General features: G+C 40.7%; 1 long non-coding RNA gene across 1 annotated transcript; it reads right to left on the bottom strand.

The window, feature by feature from the left end:
* Positions 1–17,525: 17,525 nt before the first annotated feature.
* LOC114151387 (uncharacterized) lies at positions 17,526–19,510 on the bottom strand. The gene is made up of 3 exons (XR_003596931.1): positions 19,382–19,510; positions 18,283–18,589; positions 17,526–17,737 (listed from the first exon to the last, which is right to left on the bottom strand). It is a non-coding gene; the product is annotated as an uncharacterized LOC114151387 (long non-coding RNA).
* Positions 19,511–20,851: the final 1,341 nt, after the last annotated feature.

The raw sequence follows: 20,851 nt of genomic DNA, 5'->3' as shown, positions 1-20,851 counted from the left end.
CTAATGACAAAATGCACTTGGGAGTGAAGTGATGGAGCTGGGATCGGGAATGTATCCAAATAAATAATTTTACAACAACATGCCGTGCATTATTTTCATTGTTCTCTGGTCCTAATGCAGAATGGTCATAATTATTTGCTTGTTTCATGGTGAAAAACACACACAGCCTCTTTGTGTTCTGTTCAGTATTGTTTCAGACTGATGTCCTCCGTCCCACGACGCATTGATGCAGTAATTCGTGCAAAAGGAGCCCCAACCAGGTACTGAGTCTACAAATATTGAACATACTTTTCAGAAGCCCGTTTAGAAAATATGTATTTTTCTATGAGAAGATGTTTTGTGCCTGACTTTAGGTCTTGGAGCCAATATTCATCTTCTGTCCCTCAGAGACGCAACTTCAAGAAGTCAATCGTACAACTATGCAGTTCATGCTACTTACAGACACACGTCTAAAAACAAGTTTAACTTTACGTTATTCTAATTTTTGAAGATGTACCCGTCATTTATTATTTCGTTTATCATAAATCGGGATCGATTTCTAGTCATGGGACTATTTTGATATCTTGTTGCGATAAATTCCGACTAATTACGTTTAATGACTCTTTAAACTGTCTGCATTGTCGGGATTGTTGTTTTTTACTATTCTCCATTTTCAGTTCAGTAAAAGTGTATCGATACGTTTGGAAATAATAAGATTAAATGCTCTTACTGTCTGCATTTTAGTGATGCAAATCACACAATTTCTTTTTTTTTTTTTACGACTGGTGTCCTAAAGAAGCGTATTGCAAATGAGAATGTCGTGTTTGTGGCACTACAAGTGCCGTGCCGCTCAGTCGCAGCTCTACAGGCGCCTAAAAGAGAAGCAACAAATGGTTCTTATTGTCACGTTTATTGTCACAATAGTACAAAATACTGCGATAAAAAATTTTAAGTCCATATCACCCAACCCTACCTGTCTACAGATGAAAAATAATCCTGCAGAAAACCTATTTTTACATTCACAGTCGGCACTGAGAGAACAATTGAACCTGTATATACAGCCAGTGTGGGAAATATTTATTCTAGAAGTCCTACACTTGCCTCCTGACTCGGGGTTCGTGGATGTTTTGCAGAGTCTTGTCAATCTTCTCGGCAGTCTTCACCACTCTGCCATGCCACACAAGGCCGCAGCTCATCATGAATTCACCGCTGCGCAGCGACGAGGCATGTCTGCAGCACACAAACGCGACGATGTTTGAAAGATTCAAAAGCCATAGCTGTAATCAAACTGTACACAGGATCAAAATGGTATTTAGTCTTCTAAATTAGCTACAGATTTGACTGAAGTAGAGCAGAAACCCAGGTGTAGCAGAAGCGAAGTGACGGGGAATTGAGGCGTGTAGGTACACACAAACTATTAAAGTATTAAAATACATAAAAAATGAAGTTCGGAAGAATATATGATGCAGTAAAGACAAGATTCTAACAACATATTGAGCAATTATCAAAAATAGTAAGTGTATATATTTCTTATAGAGAAAATATTCTTCCATCGTCAAGGAAAATCATTTCTTTGTTGTGATCAATTATCATTATGGACTTTATTCCTACTGATTTCTTTTCCTTATTTTCCCTGATCCTAGTTTTTCCCTTTGTCAGTTTAATTATTTCTCTTTTAAGTTTTTTCTTTTGCATTTAGATTTTTTTTCCTATTCTCTTGTTAGTTTTGTGGTTTAGTCCTTAATTTAAATGTTGGATTTATTTAGTTACATTTAGTATTTTCTGTTGTTTAGGCTTCCTTCTGGTTCCATCTTAGTTTTTGTCATCTCCTCATTGGCTCGCTTCCCCAGTTGCAGTCAGTTACTTGTAACTGGTTCTTTTGTCATTTCCACCCTCCTCTGTATATTTAACTCCAGATTCATTAATCACCACTCGTTCCATCCCCCGCTCTCCCTCCGCGGTCCTCGTTATCAATTTTCTAAGTTTTCCCTATTCATTAATAAATGTCTGGCATCATAATTCCACTCTCCTGTCTCCGTTTTGGTCCTGTTCCCAAGTTTTGAATGTGACTGTGCATAAGCACATATTGATGTTATGTCAAAAAACTTGTTTAGAACTGTCTTTTTCTGAAAAGGTTAGAAAATAAGACGCAAGACGTGCATCGACAACATCCTGTAGACTCGAGGTTCAGCTTTCCACTTGCAGCCCGATATGTGGAAAATTTTCAGTGTTACACAAATGTAAACTCTTGATAATACTAAAAACTTTTGATTTAAAAAAAAAAAAGGAGTTTTGAGAATTTTTCTTGTTTGTGTTTGCACATCAGAGATGGAGATTTTTAGAGGTCAGCTCATTACAATCGGTGTGGTCCCGACGTCACATATGTGACCTTTATTATTTGGGTATGCCATGGAAAAATGACTGATGTCAGAGCTGAATTTTACTTTTGTTCAGACGCATTTTACTTGTTCTTTACTAGGGATGCACCGATTATTCGGCCAGCCGATTTATTGATGCAGATTTTCTTAATTTTAAGAGATCAGAGATTGGCCGATTTTTACATTTGAAGCCGATCTTATCTTATGTGTAATAATCAACCACTGTCCTCTGTTGCTCTCCGGTGAGAAAGGTTTAACTGGCAGACCGGCCCACCAGGTCATGTCTGCACGTTTACAATTAACAATAGTGACCCCACTGTTGCCAACTCAACAACCTTCTTGCTATATTCAGCAACATTTCAGACAAAAAAATTGGTATCGGCCAAAACCGGAATCGGGAGGTTAAGGTTTTTAAAAGATCAGTAATCGGCGATCGGCCTGAAAAATGCAATCAGTGCACCCCTATTCTGCTCTAATAGGTGGGGGTCAACTGTTTTACACCGGCTATCCCCCCCCAATACGGAGGCATAATGCTGCCAACATCAATACTTGCTTTGACACAATTCCCAATCAACAATGACTCGAGTTTTTTTTATTTTTATATTCAAAGAAAGCACATAAAAGTATTTTAACTCATCTCTGTCCACAAAAACGAGCCCCCTGGCTTCTTATTTCATTTCTAACAGGAAGCTGTGATTGTTTTGAAGGATATTGATTGGCTGACAGGTTTTAACTATGCCCTACACTGCCCCCTATGGGTTTGGCATGTTTAAAACAACATGGTGTAATTCAGCGGGTTTATGAATTACCCGCTGAAGAGAATAAATAAAACTCGGCTCTATGAATTATAAGTAGGTTGTTCCCCTTTAGGTCCAAAGATGAGACCCGGCGGCTACGTGAATACGATCTGACTGAATTTTACCAATACTTCATCTCCTTTTCATTAGATGACAAAAATCTCAATCACAGTTTCAGTCATGTATTTTTATGTAGTTCATATTCGGGAGGGAAAAACCAGGTTTTTAATAAAAAGTTTGACGAAATATATTCTCTATAAATCTACACCCAGTGTCTGTGGCTAGAAAACGAGCCCAAATCAACACCCTTCCCCCTCCGTACAAAGACAGTTGTTTTTTGCTGACATTATGGTCAGATACATTTGACACCTTGGTCTCATCTGCCCAAGGGAAACCCCTCTGAAGCTCTTGTGGTTTGACCTGGTTGCACCTTTAAGTCTTGCTTTCATGTTCCTGATGAAAATGAATCCTGCTGCCAACTGTTTCAAACAAGCCGAACTCGTTCTGTCTCACTGTAACTGTCATGAATCTGAACATTTTCATTGTGCCAACTGAGCCCTGAAGAATCTCAGGTGTAGTTCTTGAGTGTTTTTGCAAGGTGATCAATTTGGGTGAATTTTATTCTGGTGTTGAGATCGGCAGCTGTTTAAAATGTTGTTGTTTTTTACGTGTGAAACTCCTACTATGTATTTTTTTTAAACTGAAATGACAGGCAAATAGGAGACTGAAAGAGAAAGGAAAAAAGTTGTTGGACCTAAAATCAAAATCATGAAGCTGATACACATCAAATATCGATCAAAGTTCCAGTTTTTATGAATCAAAGGCAACTCTAAACAGGTGGATTTTAAAGGAAGTCAGTGTTTTGGCTGTTTTGCAGTTTTCTGGAAGTTCGTTCCAGATTGGTGGAGCATAGATGCTGAATGCTGCTTCTCCGTGTTTGATTCTGGGGATGCAGAGCAGAACCAGAGGATCTGAGGGGTCTGGAAGGTTGCTATGACAACAGCAGATCTTTAAAGTATTTTGGTGATAAACAATTGAAGGATTTATAAACCAACAGCAGTATTTTAAAGTTTATTTTCTGAGCTACAGGGAGCCAGTGGAAGGACTTTAGAACTGGGTGATGTGCCCTAACTTCCTGGTTTTAGTCAGAACACCAGCAGCAGCGTTTGGATCAGCTGCAGCTGAAGGACTGACTTTTGTTAGGCAAACCTGTGAGGACACTGTTCCAGTAATCAATGCAACGAAAGACAAATGAATGAATGAGCTCCGTTAGATCTTGCGGAGACATTCGTCCTTTAGTCCTGGTGACAGAAGGCCGATTTTGTAACTATCTTTATGTGACCCTGAATATTCAGGCCTGGAGAACAGAAACGCATCACCTACCAAACTGTGTTACAATCAACGTAGCTAATCCTTTATTTCAATGATCTCACAATGGAAACTTGTCTCCCTAAACTCGCCCTTGTGTGCGTATATCTCAACAGTCGCGTTGAGATGACGAGGAAACAGAAAATGAACCAAAAATGTTCCGACTGTCAGAAGACGAGGTTAAGCAGGAGGTTACCCAGCAGTCTGTGCAGCTGTAATTCTTCAAGGTAAATTATAAGGCCGGGTTCGACACCCTTTGGTTTCATGTATCACCGTGACCCGGGGGGGTCGAAAAGGGTTAACGTGTTTCCTCCCAGAACGAGGACGTGTCTCTGCTGCCTGACGGAGCGGCTCTGGCCCGGAGCGAAGCGCCTCGTTCCTGCTTCTGCTCTTTTAAGGTGGAAACGGTGATCAGAAAACAGGATCAGCAGGAAGATAAATGGATGCTCATGAAGTTTCTCACCCGACAACAGCTGTGCTAGAGCGTGTGCTTTTATTTTGTTTCCATGGAAACCGCTTGGACCTTTTTTTCCCCTCTCTCTCTTTAAGTTTTACTCTGCAATCACCACGACTTTATCGTTCTACTGCGAGTGCAGGAGGGAGACGACGCTATGTGGCCTCGCCTGTGTGCCGCTGCTTTCTTTTTTGACGCCACAGTTCGGGATGAATAGGAACCAGCACCAGTTCAGATGTGCGTGCAGGATACAGGAGGGCGTGTTACTGAGAGTGATTTACCCTTTGTCCTCGCATGATCTTTTTTCTTTTCTTCTTTTTTTTCTAGATCATCATGTTTAGCCCCGAAGGTAGAACAACCGAGTCAGAGCTCTGCTTTGCTCTTTAAGATTTACATGACAGTTGAGAACTGGCGGCTGAGACGAGACATAAAAGTGCGACTGCCGCAGAGTGTCAAGGACGGCGACCACGAGGTGACCGCAAAACGCAACGTCATCGCAGAAAATAAAGCGGGTATAAATAAATGGAAAAATCACTATAAAATAAAACAATAAAAATCTGGAATAAGCCACAGATTTAATTTTAGCGGTCTTAAAATGAACTGTAGTCTAAAATGTCACGTTCAAACAAATAAGTTTTCAATTGGCATAGCTTTAATGGAGGGGAAATCCTATTTCTAATCAGAATAAGATACTGAGTTTGAAACAAACTGACAAGCTAAATGAAAGAACTTAATGAAATGTTGAAAGTTATTGAGAGATCTGGAAAATAAAACATTAAACCACTTTTTTTTAATGAGCTGATGTATGGATGAAGCTCCACTTGGTTAACCTGGCCAAGATAAATGAGGTTTAGTGCAACTGCATTCCTTTCTGCAAAGGTAGGCTGTTGCCTTGGGCTAGACAATATGTGTACTTAGCTTCATTTTTTTCCTTCTTTTTCTCCACCCAGTAACAGCATCAAAGAAATTAACTCGCAGTTTGCGGTTATTAAATGACACCGGTGAGTACAAGAAAAACAAGCCTGTTTATTGATGATGCGGCTCAATTCTGGCAGTTCCAAAAACTTAAACTTAAAGGAATTTCAAAGTGAGGTTCTGCGAAAAGTGTCCGAGCGGTTATTATCTTCCCTGCAGCAGGGTTCTTTATTCATTACAAATTCACATTAGTCGCCCCCATTAGGCTGAAGCTAATGGGGTAGTGGGAGAAACGCCACAGCTATTAAAGTTCAATTTCCATTTAGCTCTCATAAATAATACCAACAGTTCCACATCCATTAATTATGACACATGAGCTTCTCTTGTAGAATTCAATTTTGATCAAAATTTTTTATTTTTTTTATTTTACATTACATTTTATTTGCATTTATTTTGGTTCTGATTCCCATTTGGAGCACAAAATTTGAGTGAAATGCGGCACGAGCGGCATCTGGTTTTCACATTTTGCTCAAGGTTCTCCAAATGAAAATACTGGCTCTTGGTCAGAATGAAACAACAAACGACTCCATTTCTTACTAGGAAAAAATTCGTGAGAAATAGCAAAAACTGCAAACGTACAAAATGTTGGCGGGAAATGATCGGAACGCACCTTTAAACCATCGTCATTTTTTCACTGGGCGGCCGATTACGTCAAAGCCTTGTTTATACCAGGAAGGAAAGTTGGAGGCGGTACGCCACCAATGATCTTCCTGTGTGAAACACAAACTACGAACAAGCAGGTAAAGCATTCCTGTCTGATTGACTTTTATTTTTGTACACCAACTTTCCTTTCTATCCAGGAATTGCTTTGAACACAAAAATATGGCCAATATTATTCTTGCACCCAGCAGATTTAGATTTAATCTTTTTTTAATTTTACCAACGTGTTTCTTCTGACTTTAAGTAATGTTGACCTTTACAGAGATTTCTTTTTTGAGAAATGAAGAAGCAAACCTCTTGACTGAATGAAAAGTTACATTCTGACTTCAATAGTCTCAATAACTTGAGTGATTTTAGACACCTCTTGGTTTATATGACTGGGTCGGTTTCATCAGCCATCCTTGCTCAGTGCCTTCAGGTGTGTCGTCTGTTGCGAACCGGCGCTATGTAAATAACCTGCATCGTATCTACCGAAGCGTGACCTGGAGGAAACGACATCAAGTACCCAATAAACAAATTAGCTGCTAAAGGAGCCGCCTCCTGGATAGACGGCGCGGTCTAATGGGTTTTGTTGGGAGGTCAAGGCCGCCTTTCCTCCCAACGGAAGTCTTCATGTCTGGCTCGACAGGTCCAAGTGGTTATTTTGCCTTGAACGCGATGCGAGACGCGTTTCCCCCTTTGCCCCGCAGTGGAATCTGAAAGCGAGAGGCTCAAAACCTGCCCATCAGGGCCCGCGACCCCGGATGGCCTCGGCTAACAACCAGAGCTGCCTGGGATGCTTGAGGCGAGTAACTCGAGACAGATTCTGCGAGACACTCTCGCAATCCTGGTGTGGCACGCAGTCTTCTCATCTCTCTGGAATACCTCCCAACGTCCTTATAGATACGCCAGCCTGGAGACCGGGGCTTCTTTTTCACAGGTCAAGCCACCTCAGGTCACCATTTTCATTTCTCTGACATCCGCGTCGCTTGTTTGTTTGGTAAACACGTTACACCTGTCAGAGGAGCGCCGGTTGCTAACGGGCCGAGTCCAACGGGCGTTTCCTATTTTCTGAGGCGCTTTCCCCTTCTTCTCACCTCGCTCGTTTTTCCATCTGTTGCCCTCGCAGCGGCGAAAGCAGTAAGTGTGAAGGAGCGAACGTGTGAGCAGGAGGCGTGCGTGCGTCTGCCCACGCAGGTTTTGTGTTTGCGCACGGAGACTCCTGGCTTGTTGTCTGAATTGCTGTCTTGTAATGGAGCTAGAGACACTGTTGTTATTTATCCCTCTCCCAGCTGTCACTGTTGTGTCTGGAAGTGTGCTCGTTGAACTCGGAGCCATGGGACACTTGGAGAACTGTCAAATCCACTAACGCTCCCAACTATGCAGAATGTTACAGCCCAGAACACACCCTGGATTTACTTCATGGAAAACAAAAGCTGAGAAGGATGTTTAAAAAAAAAAAAGTATAACCTTTATCTGACTCCATCAAGTCTATTTTTTTCTTTTGTTATTCTTTTTGAAAAAATATTCTCCTACATTTCTTGTCTCTTGGAATACTTTTGTCTTGCGAAGGATTTTCTTCAGAGGTATTGGAGTAAAACCGACTAAATACAAATCCACGCCACACTTTTCAGATTTATTTCTGTAAAAACAACTGAAATCCATGTGTTTTTGTTTTTTTCCCTGCTAATATGTTCACTACATTGTTTTGGTCCCTCGCAAAAAATCTTGTTGTAAACTGTGAAGGAATGTGAAAAGGTTGCTGAATACTATTGCAAGGCAAATCAAATTTTATTTGTACAGCACATTTCAGCAGCAAGGCATTTCAAAGTGCTTCACATCATATCAAACACAGAAACACAAAGCAACATAGAATCAGCAATCAAAGCACGACATTAAGTCAGGTTCCATCAATACATTTGTAATTGATTACGTTTCAAATACAATCCTAAACAGGTGGGTTTTTAGTCGAGTTTGCATCCATAGAAGGTTTACCTGTTACACTCCTACTGTGTTATATGGAACAAAATACCTGTTGCTATTTTTATTCCCACTCACGCTCACAATCACAGTTTAAAACGATGTAAACAGCATTTTAATGGGCTTCTGGCACAAGGCTCAGTACACCTCTTTCACAGAATTTCAAGCAGGGACTCCGCCGTCCCTCATGGATTTTTGTGCAATTCTATGGTACCTGTTAGTGTCTAGAATTTACACTGACACTCCGTTACGCGCAATGACCCTCAGTCACTCGTCGTTTCTCTTCCTGCAAAGACAAAGTAATTGAATAACTAATTTTAAAAATGGCCTCCTCTGAAAAGTGATTTTTTTTTGTTTCTTGTTTGTTTGTTTTGTTATTTTGTGTTGATAGATATCACAATACTGATTTTGCCCCAGAACGGTTACCAAGAGTAGCACTTGGTTTAATCCCTAAACCAGCAAGGTTATAGCAACAGGTAAAGGTAACATATTGTGGTAAAAAAAAAAAAAAAACATGATACAACATATTAGAGGAGAAATACAGTTAATAGAAAGATAGAATTTTATTTTTAGCTTTAAGAAGCTAACTTGATATTTTAAAGCAGGAGGAAGCTAGCTAGTTCCATTTGGATGCTAACCTAGCCTTAGCCTAAAGACCCAGCATTTTCTTAGCTAACCTCAGCCCTATAGTTTATGTTGGATAGACAAAAAACATATATTTTCTCTATATTTTAAGTAATATCTTTTATCACAGGGTAATATTGCTCCCAATTAAAGCACCTAGTTTCTAATAATCTGATGAAATTTTAGCTTCGTTGCAGCTAAAATAAGGCTTTATTTTAGCTTTATTTTAGGCATTTATTCCCCTAAATGCTTAGGCGAATAAATACGACACATGAAAACAGCTTGATCATTGTCCAAACCTTTTGCAGTTGAAAGTACTTTCAGACCATTTTCCCCCCTAATTTAGAAATACCAAATGATTTAATGGTGAATTAAATCACCATTAAAAACAGATTTATTTCTGTAAAAGCAGAAATAAATCTGTAAAAACACATACTTTTCATTAATAAAGAAAAGTAGAGAATAAGCCACAGTAGGTCCAGAAAGGGTCTCAGACATTTACCTTAACCGTATGTGCAGAGCTTCCTAGCTTCTTCAGTGGACTGTTTGTTAATTTGTTGCTGTAGAAAGTATTTTATTTTTTAGCCTATTCCCATAAACAAAATGAGATTACAATCATTTTAAGAAGTGTCCGTTTGTATTACCACCATTTGCAGCCAAATCTGTACCATCCTTGAATTGAAATCAGGAGTCGCACAAAATTAGTCCAAAAGCCACAAACGGCTAACATGTCACATATTGACCATCCCTGAGCTAAATAGTTTCCTCAAATAACTTTAGGTCAGAATGGATGTATTAAGAAGACAACTTTCTTTTTTTAACATATCAGAACAAAAAAAACATATCATAGCTGGCTAGCTGATTTAAGTAGCAAGATATGATGTAGCCTTTAGTTTCCTGTAGCCAGTCACAGCGAAAATATGTGAACCCCTTCTCATCTGCTTCAAGTGTTTGTTTTTTTAACTAGCCAAAGTATTTTGCTCCATGTAGATTAACTGCACCCTAATATTTTTAATGTAACGTCTAGATATATTTAATAAAACACGGGTTGTGCTCACAGAAGCATTTCTTTAGGCCGCTTTCGTTTTCCATTTAGTGAATATAAACGTGCCTCACATCATCGCTCAATCACAGACTTGCGCGTCTGTCATCGTCACTTAAATAAACCGTCTCTGAATGTGCTGGAGTGATTTTTTTTTTGATTTTTTCCCTTTCTGATAAACATCAGGGGGAAAGTGTGGCTTTTGAGCTTCTCTTCCAGTCTGTACTTGCAGCTCCTGAAAACCAGCAGGCCGGCATGAAAGCAGGGCTCGGTGACGACTGCGTTCCCCGACATATTTTGCATTTCAGACCAAATGAAACTCCCAATCTGTGTCGGCTCGTCAGTCGTCCGGCCTCTTGTTTTAGGATGCCGCCCTCCGACGGCGGGCAGGCCATCAACGGTGGTGGGAACTGAGCGCTGATGCCAAGTTGCTGGAAAGGCGGCGGTGGAAGACGGAGCGAGGGGGCGACTGCACGGCCTGAGCAGCAGACACGTACTCACCAGTACGTGTCTGCTGGTGAGTACTCACCAATGTGTACTCACCAGCCCACATTCAGCCGCTGCGCAATGCACAGCATAGCCGCCTGCAATCCGACGCCTGGGATTGGATTTTATTGCTGCGACGGAAAACAAAGTGTCTGATCTGCGCTACCTAGGCTGTGATTAGCCATAGATTATCATTAACTTTAATGAATGTTGGGAGTTCATGTTTGGAGCTTGGAGTAAAGTGTTTTAACATTCGCCTGCTTACCAACACAGGGATCCGAGCACCTGCGTTCCACGTTCGGCTAATGTGGAGAGAGCACGCTTTATGAAATGACTGTGTTTTTACATCTGCAGGTCACATGGGGTGTGGCTCTTTAAAGTTTAGGCATTAAAAGACTGAAATTGCCTGGTTTTAGATCTTTTGCAGCTGCGAAGAAGTTTCCTTCCTGCATTTTCCTCCATCCAGTTCAATTCAAAAAGTACTTTAGTAGCTTGGTGTCCATTACAAATGTGCGCAAAACTTTGTAGACTTTCCACATTTTTTTTTTAATGTGGAAAAAAAAAAACACAACACAATTTTGATATTGCGGTGTTTACGTTAAATTTACCAGTACTGACTAAGTTTAATGCAAGTCATTAGAAAACATGCCACGCCATCACTACTTCGTCTTCTCTACCAGTGCTGACATCCGGTTGTCGATCACGTGACTCCTGTGATGTCAAAAAAACAACTGTTTTTTTTACAGTTTAGGAAAGTAGACCAATTTCGAAAAAGGTGGAAACCCCCACCCCCACCTCATCCTAGTGTAAAAACATGAGTTGTTTTTTCAAAATTGCCTTTTCTATGAAGCAAATTTATTTTCGTAACTTCAGTTTGCGCCATTTTATGGTCAATGGAAACGCAGCTACTGATCCCAAAGGGACATTAAATGTCACTGTAACTCATTTTGTTCCAGACTCTTCAGACAGTTGCTGATGAAAGCTCTCCTGTAGCAACATTCAATTTCTCTTTGAGACCAATAAAGTATTTTTACATTTGAAAGCTTTGTATTTCAGCAACAGGGCAGCTCAAAATGCTTTACATCATAAAAGCATTATACGGTTACCAATTGAGAAACGGCATATAAACATTACATTTTGTCAAATGCCGTCATCAAAATCATCAATACACCAAATATGCTGATTGATGTTCCATTTACTGCTAATCAAATCAGCTCTAAACAGGTCTTAACCACCTGATTTAAAGGAAATCAGTGTTTCAGCTGTTTTGCCCTTTTCTGGAAGTTTGTGTTGGATAGAAGCTCTGCCTAGTTGTGTGTGTTTTCAAAAAAAAATGCCACTTAGACGTTACAATGCTAAAGAAAAAAGTCCCCATGTCTACCTTGTCCTGCGGTGGTGCTGATTTGTGACGATTTTCAAAAGCCTTTTTTATTTGACACTGCTCTCCGGACCTGTAATGAAATCTCCACTGTTTTCAGTTTTTATGAGTGAGCAAACACGCCTTGCATGGGCCGCATGTCAAAATAGTATTATTATCATCCTCCAAGAATGCTAACCATACCGGTCTGAGCCGGTAGCCCTCGCCGCCTGAAGGCCCTGTTTCCTTAGCAAGTGGAGCAATTTACGAGTGAGGTCAAGATGTCAGCGTGAGCTGCGGTTACAGACGGCCCTGCTCTAACCGTCCCCCCAGCCTGACCCCTGACACAAGAGCTCGTCTCCCCTCCTCACCCCTCCGTTCCGTGAAGTGGGCTCCGCAGCAGCTCCTGGCGTGAACCACCATGTACCCAGCAACCTCCTGGGATGTGCCCCACCTCCCTGCCCCCGACACGGCCGCCATGTCGGGCGCAGGTGTCCCAGAGGCGGGAGGTAATTGTGACGGCAAGGAGATGTCAGGCTGGCAACAGCTGTGGGCTACAGTTTCACCAGTTTCACCGTTGCCAACCTTCAGCAGAGACGAAATGGCCCAAGTCCTCCTGCCCCCCTTATCTGGACAGACTTTACACAGTAAATATTTCTCTCTGCAAAAAGCACAATCTTACCAAGAGACTTTGGTTTACTTCTCAGTGCAAATATCTCAGCACATTTGAAATAACTTACAGGTAACTACTCAGCAAGTAGTAGTTTTTAAGTCATTAATTGCTTAATATCAGGTTCTATATCCCTCAAATCTGGAACAAACTTCTAGAAAACGGCGTAACAGCTGAAACACTGAGCTCCTTTAAATCAAATCTAGAGTTGCTTTTGAGCCATAATAAATGAAACATTGACCAACATATCTGATGTGTATTGATGATTTTAACTATGGCGCTTGACAAAATGCAATGACTGTGACTGGTTTTCACTTTATGATGCTTTTATGTTCTCATGATGTAAAGCACTTTGTACTGCCTTGTCGCTGAAATGTGCTGTGCAAATAAACTCGACTTAATATTGATGAAAAGGTACCAGTTCCACTGGCAGATAATGTCCCTTATAAAAAGCAATGTTCCCATGATACAAATGAAATAATCTGCCAGTAGGACTAGCACTTTTTCATCAATATAAATAAATTATGGACCTAAAATAAGCTGCTATGTCTTGCTGAGAAGTCACTTGTAAATTAGTACACTTGAAATAAGATATTTGGACTAGAAACCAGACCAAAACTCCTTGGTAAGATTTTGTGGTTTTGCAGTGTTTGCTTGTCACGGCGCTCATGGACTGAGGCCTCAGGGCAGCAATTTCTAAGACCCAGAGGAACACACTGAAGGGAGGAAGCTTGTGTTTTACTCACTCACAGCTGGAGTCATGACAGACTCTGGTCCTCTGCTGGGTATGGGCTCATTGGACGGCCCCACTGGAGGAATGTCCTCTACAGAAGCGAGGTAGCAGAGAGTTTGTCCTTTATTGCAGAGCCTGCTGGTGGCACTGTGACACCTTCCTACTGGTCAGGTAAGCAGAGCTGGAAGAAGAGCTCAGGTCTCTGGAGAGTGTCTGCGATGGACTGGGTGTCACCCACTTAACCGATATCAGGTTCAAAACACACCATGACCTGATATATCAATTTATCTTGTAGTTATTTTAATTTGATCTATGCTCTTAAAATAAATTTTAAAACGGCAGCGCAAGTACCACGAGCTGCGTTTCCATTCACCACATAATTGTGCCATTTGACATGTGGAAAATTAATTTGCATAATGGGAACATGCCAATTTAGAAAAAAACTCTGGCTGCAATAAAAGGTTTGGCGCTAGAACAAGATGGTGTTTTTTTTTTTTTTTTTGCCGTATAAAAATAGGTTTATTTCGCAAAAGTGCAATGGAAGCACTTTGTTCACGTCACACGAGTGACATGATCAACACCTGGATGTTGCCGCTAGTGCAAAACCACGAAGAAGAAAACAGGAAGTGGCTGGAGGATGATGGCGCGGCATATTTTTTAATAACTTATCGAGTGAACAAACTTATTCACGTGTGATTTTAATTGCGTATTTTATTTAATGGAAACACTGCAATTGTGAAATTGTGTTGTTCTTTTCTCTTGTGAAGTATTGACACTTGTAATGGAAAAGCAGCTACTAATTTTATGTAGTCTGCTTTTGGCAAATTCAGAAGAAATGTTTGTATTTGTTTGGAAAATATGGACATATTCAAAATTTCTATGGCGTTTCATTTCACCAGTTTACTGGGATATGAGAATGCCGTCAAACCTACCGTGTCTACCGTTTGTCCCGAATTTCAGTTTCAGAAAACATTGGGATTTGCTAATTGTTCATTGACCAGGTTAGCAAATAACAAAGAAGCTAATAGCATCTATGTATCTGGTCATTTTACAACCTCCTCTCATCAGTTTGAGGAGGCCGTATCGAAATTAGTTTATTTTGTAAAACTGCAGTGGAAACACTTTTTTTTCACTCCAGTGACATGATCAACAACCGCATGTTGCCACTGGTGCAAACTACGAAGACGACAACAGGAAGTAGTTGGACGATGATGGCGCGGCATGTTATACACATGAACTTAATTGCATTTCTTATTTAATGGAAACATTAAATTATAAAATTGTGGGCTTTTTGACAGTAACATTGACAAAGCTTTGCGCACATTCGCAATGGAAACGCAGTTACGAATTGTCTTATGATTCCACAGATGTTTTGCCAAAAATGTCTCAGTTTGGTAAAAGTCTCAGTTTCACCTTCGGGTCATTTTTCCTCCACTTCACCATTATTCCCTACATCGTATCGGTCCATCACCAGACACTGTAGGAAAACGAGGAACAATCGTCCTCAGACGACAAACACGCGTTGGGCTCTCAATTTTCAACGTCCAAAAAAGAAACGACACCGAAGTACTTTCGACTGAGTGAGCGGAGGTCCAAAAGTGGATTTCTTTCAGTGCAGACTGGGCTGACGGCATTGATGTCAGAGTGCAGACAGAGTTTACATTCCTGCAGTCTTCAGCGTGTGATGAGAAGCAATGTGCCATCAACACGGCTGTCAGGTCACGGTGCTCACTGCTCTGATCGCAGGCTCACACACGGACAGACACAGACGCTCCCGGTCACTCCAACGGGACATGAACCGGGCCCGGGATGACTTCAGCAGCATGCGTGCGCTTCCTGGCATCGCTGAAATCTAGTCAACCGCTTTTAACATTGTTTTGATAAGAGGGATGGCGTGGTGTTTAGAAAGGCCTCTCCTGTTGATGGATATGGGCCTTTTCTTCTTGAGCTGACTCTGTGTGACTAATGCTGAGGAAGGAGTAGGTGTGATGACACCTGTAGGCGTGTGTGTGTGGGAACATATGGCCGCCTTAGAATCACCTTACAGTAATTTTGGCACTCTGACGATCTGTCAGATGGGAAATAGATTACCCTGTCAGTAATCTATTTCCCATCCTCCGTTGCACTGGGGAAAAAAAATGTCAGCAAAATACTATTTTGGGTCACTTAACTTGATTGATTGTGCTCAAGCAAGAATTTGGTCCGACTTCGAAGCTTTACGTCTGTTTAATCTTCTGGATCGTTTAATCGGAGAGAGTACCAACAGTATTGAAACCTATTATCAACAAGCTTTTTTTATTGTTATTATTATTTACGAGTAAATGGAAGAAGACGTTATGTAAAAATGAGAAATGTAACTTTCATCACTGCAGTTGGTTCTTTTCTATACCTTATTTGTCTAGAGAAACTATTCTTTCAATGGAGGATGCCCTAACTACACCGTTGCCTCTAGCCAAAGCTAATTTTAGAACGACTGTTGGCATTTTTACATAATTATGTGGCTTCTATGTCCAAATAGCTACAAACTACTAGAGATGAACCAATCAGAATTTCTCCAATCTCATTTTTTCTTTGGTAATTTCTGGTTGGACCTGCTGAAACCAGCCATAGCTGAATTTCTCATTTAGCGCTATAACAGGAGAACAGTGTTGAGAATACATGTTTCCATCCTCCATGACATGAGCGTTCATTAATCAGTAATATTAGGAGCAGGGGCGACCGTACTGTGACTGAGTGAGAGAGGAGTCACCGTAATATTTCAAAGCCGTCACAACAGAGTAGACATTTTAAACTGTCTGCACCGTCTTATAATAGCAGTTAGCATTGCTAGGGTTATCAATGGCTTTATGTGCATTGAGTTTGGATACTTACTTTAACTCTGAGGTTTCTAAAAAGGTTGCCAACATTTGTGAGGCCAGCGTGACCTGTAGCACGGAGGAGAGAAGCTCAAAAGGATCAAACTTAATTGAGCCTTCCTGTTATCTGCTCGTTTAGTCACGAAGCCTAAAGGAACCACATAGATGTGCCGAAATGAGGTACAAAATATGTTTAGGTTTTTAAATAACTTTTTACATCTTCTGGCATTTTCTGACTTGATTTTGAAAACCTTCCTGATTTGTAAACTACTTCATTAGGCGTTGACATGGATACTGAAGTTTGGTTGCAAGTGAAAGCTATTGACGTTTATGTTGGGTCCTGTGTGATTCTGCATATTGTCACCTTCCTAAAATAATGGCCATTTTTTTTGCCAAAAGTGATTTTTTTTCCCCCCTAAAACATCTTTTGGAAAGAAAGAGCTGGTAACTTGGGCCGTTATTTTAAGAAGGAGTCAATACTCTGGTATTGATCCGATACCAAGTAAATCACCAGTGTGTATCGCCAATACTAATGATACCGAAATTTTTCAAGTTAGATTAAATCGTCAAACCTCTTATATTTAGGTTTGGGTTTTTTTTTTTCCTTTGAATTATTTTGTTCAAACCTAGGACAGGATTTGGGCAAAGTTAGAAGTTATCTACAAAATACTTTAATAATTAATATTATCATGATTTGTGTGCACTTCCTAAATACATTGCAAAACATTATCATTAAAAGCACATCAAAACAAAATTATTTTAGCGGTAGAGTTGGAAAAACTGCAATACAAACATAAATTAAAACATGAAGAGCGAATCTGAATCTAAAGTAAACTCTTACTACTCTAGAATCTATCCAATACTGATTTGGTGTATCGATATTATCGATATTGTGGATCGATCCGCCCACTTCTACCGTTGACTAACTGGCAAAAGACTGAATTATTTTAAAGTTTCTGTCTCTCTGGTGTCTGTTCAGAGCCAGTCAAGCTGAAAATCTGACCATTCTTGTCACTATCTGATTTCTCATCCATCCCTCCAAGTTACTATTTAAAAATTAGCCTTAAAGGTTTTGTAGGCTGACAGCTAAAGGATAGACCGGGAACATTTGCTTTTAACAACCACAGGCCCTCCCCCAACCCGCCACCCCCCGTTTGTTTCTTTGTTTTTAAGTTACCACCATGGATTTCAACAGAAAAGCACCATCCAGCCGTATGTATGGAACTCATTGGACGCCCGAGGGCAAAATAAAAATGGAGGTTGTTAAAAAACATTCCCACAGCTTAATAAACCATGCATGCTTATTTGCTCTGAGCCATAATTCTGTTGGAGAACGAGCGATAGATCATTACCGGGGTTCAGTGAAGTTGAAAACTTGGACAAATTCTTGCTTCTAGGCTCTATAAATTAGATGGAAAAAAAGACAACCGAACTACTGTGAAACCTCCTTCTCTCAACAGTAGAAAAGATGACTGCATTGTGTCTCTGTCAGGTTGTTGCAACATCAGTCAGAATCAGTATTGGATTACTTCCTAGGAAATTTCAACAAATCAGCAGAAGGATGAAACAAAAGTAATTAAAAAAACCTAAATGGCGGGGCGACGTTGACAGTAATTTATTATTAGTAGCAGTTTATTACTAATAGCAGAGGTAGAAGTAGTAGCAGTATTGCTATATTGTTATTATTTTACTTTAATAAACTTACACGCTTAGTTAGCTTTGAGCTTTGCACTGTCTTGCAAAGACATTAAAGACAGTGACACAGAGGCCCATTTTCCACATGGCCATTGTCACTTTCTGCACTAAAAATTAAAAAAAACAATGAAGCATTTTAAATGGTTTTTTTCCATACATGTCTCGCTCTTTTCTGACTGTCTTAAACAGATAGGCTGAAGAAGTTTAAGACCGAAAAGGTCAGAGAAAAGATGGGCTGCGATCGTTTCACCTGCTTTGCCTTCTTCTTTGGAATTTTGATGTTGTTACTGTTGACAATCTGCCATCTCCTGGTGCAGGGTGGGTATTGCAGTGTTGCAAATCGGCAGCTTGGAGACTGTATGCTAAGAGTTGAGAAAAAAAAAAACAACAACAACAACAAAGGGAAATAAAAAGGAAGATTTCAATAAAGTTTTGTGTGTGTGAGGAGCTGGGATCTTGATGTTGACCAATAGGAGAGAATCTGACTCCGACTTTCTGCCCACCAGGCTCCCTTTGCCTCTCTTTCACCTTTTTACACCTCAAGTCTTGCAAAGAGTCTGAAGGAGAAAAAAAGAAAATGGAGATTTAAAAAAAGATATCTGTAAATAAACAAGCAAAGGAGAAATTAGAGGTGAGAAAATCAATGTATGATAAAAGTGTAAACAACAACAACAACAAAAACAAGTATTAAATACCAAATATGAAAAAATGAATTAAAACAATAAGTCTGGAAAAGAAAAAAATACATTATTTTTATATTATTATTTTGATTGCAACATTTGGCACATTATTTTGTTATTTATTTTTTTCTCTTTAGTTAGAAATGGGGCTGCACAGTGGCGCAGTTGGTAGCACTGTTGCCTTGCAGCAAGAAGGTCCTGGGTTCGATTCCCGGCCGGGGTCTTTCTGCATGGAGTTTGCATGTTCTCCCTGTGCATGCGTGGGTTCTCTCCGGGTACTCCGGCTTCCTCCCACAGTCCAAAAACATGACTGTTAGGTTAATTGGTCTATCTAAATTCTTCCTAGGTGTTGTTGTGTGTGTTGTGTGTGAATGGTTGTTTGTCCTGTATGTCTCTGTGTTGCCCTGCGACAGACTGGCGACCTGTCCAGGGTGAACCCGCCTCTCGCCCGGAACGTAGCTGGAGATAGGCACCAGCAACCCTCCCGACCCCATTAGGGACAAGGGTGAACAGAAAATGGATGGATGGATGGATGGATAGTTAGAAATGTGGCAGGATCAGTCCTCCATACATGTTCCTACATGTCCTTAATTAAACTGTCTGTTCTGTTTTTGCAGAATGTAGCTTTTACAAAAATATGCTTTTTCCATATTTAATAAAACTTCTCACCAGACAGTATGAGACAGATAATCTCTGAAGACATCGAGCTCCTCCACCTCCACCCGGAACTGCTACTGCAGTCTGCAGAGCTGCACCGTCCCCAGTTAGAAGCAACCAATCAGAGCCAAGAGGAGGGGCTTAGTGCTGTCAATCAAAACCAACCTTCTGTATTCTGCTCAATGTGCTAATGGTGGAAAAACAACTTACCGTTACAGGAAAACCATTTCTCCGCCGTCACCGGTGGCCATGCTAACTAGCCTTAGCATTCGTGACAGGCTATGTTGTGGTGAGCCAGCTGTAGCTTAGCATAGAGCAAGTAGGAGGGTTGAGCCCCTTGTTTCTCAGAACAACAACTTTAGGATGCATGTTTTATGCTGCTAAAAATCTTTATACTCAGAAAGAGGGTGACTTGATTTCATCTTACATATTGTGTAGGTTTGTGCATCTATACAATTACTTATGGTTTGACATGTAACTTTCATCCATTGTTTGTGGGGGAAATGTGACCGATGGAATCTGAACTGAAACGGCAGCTGTGATTTTACGCTTTAATCCCCAAGAAGAAATAAAGATGTCATTCTTTCACTCATTAAAAGTCACAAAGCATTCATTGTTTGAATTCTGAGATTATGTTTCTATTCATTATACCTTAGGGTGTGTGTGTTTGCAGGTGGGCGCGTGTGTGTGTGTGTGTGTGTGCACATTGTTTTGCCACTCGGCGCCGCCGTTTGGCCGTGGCGGGATGGGGCGGGGTTGGCTGGGAGCAATCTGGCCTCTTTAACTTTAATGGAAAATCCAACTGATGACATATTCATCCCCTTTTTCTTCCACTCTTCTTTTCTCTTCTATCTCTCTCTCACACACACACACAACGAGAACTGCAAATATGAGAGCACCAACAATGTGTTTCTTACAGCACTGAACAGGACTTTGTTTACACTCACCTTCCCAGCGACGTGTTTGCTTTAGGAGTGAAAGTTCAGAGGTTTGTCATCGAGCCGGGCTTTTCTCCGACTGGGCTCGGAGGCATCCTGGTCCGTCTGAAAACGGACGCACGTTTCCAACAGTTAGTAAGCGGCCCGAGCGGTAACTGCCTCTCTACTGTTGGGGATGAGTGAAGAGGGAGAATCGGTGTGAAATGCCCCCTCCACCTACCCCATCCTCATTCGCTCCCCAGAGGCAGAACAAACCTGTCCTGCAACTTTTTCAGGTTTTAGCCCACTGTGTGTGGCGAAGTTCAGATTTGTTTTTCAGACTTCTTTTCCTGCTTGGCAAAGACGGACTGTATGACACTAAGCAAAAAAATAAATAAAATAAAAGTCAGCAGCACTCCAGCTCCTCATTTGATTAGGAACCCATTATTAGGGTTTTCTAATAATATTAGGAATTAGGAATATTAGGAAACCCAAATATTATTAGATAACCAGGTTACCACATAGAATTTACCAACAGTGACCGTGTCAAAGCACACTGTGTCGT

Source organism: Xiphophorus couchianus, chromosome 9 (assembly GCF_001444195.1).
Source record: "Xiphophorus couchianus chromosome 9, X_couchianus-1.0, whole genome shotgun sequence".
Taxonomy (NCBI): Eukaryota; Metazoa; Chordata; class Actinopteri; order Cyprinodontiformes; family Poeciliidae; genus Xiphophorus; species Xiphophorus couchianus.
This window is presented reverse-complemented; position numbering and strand designations above follow the sequence as displayed.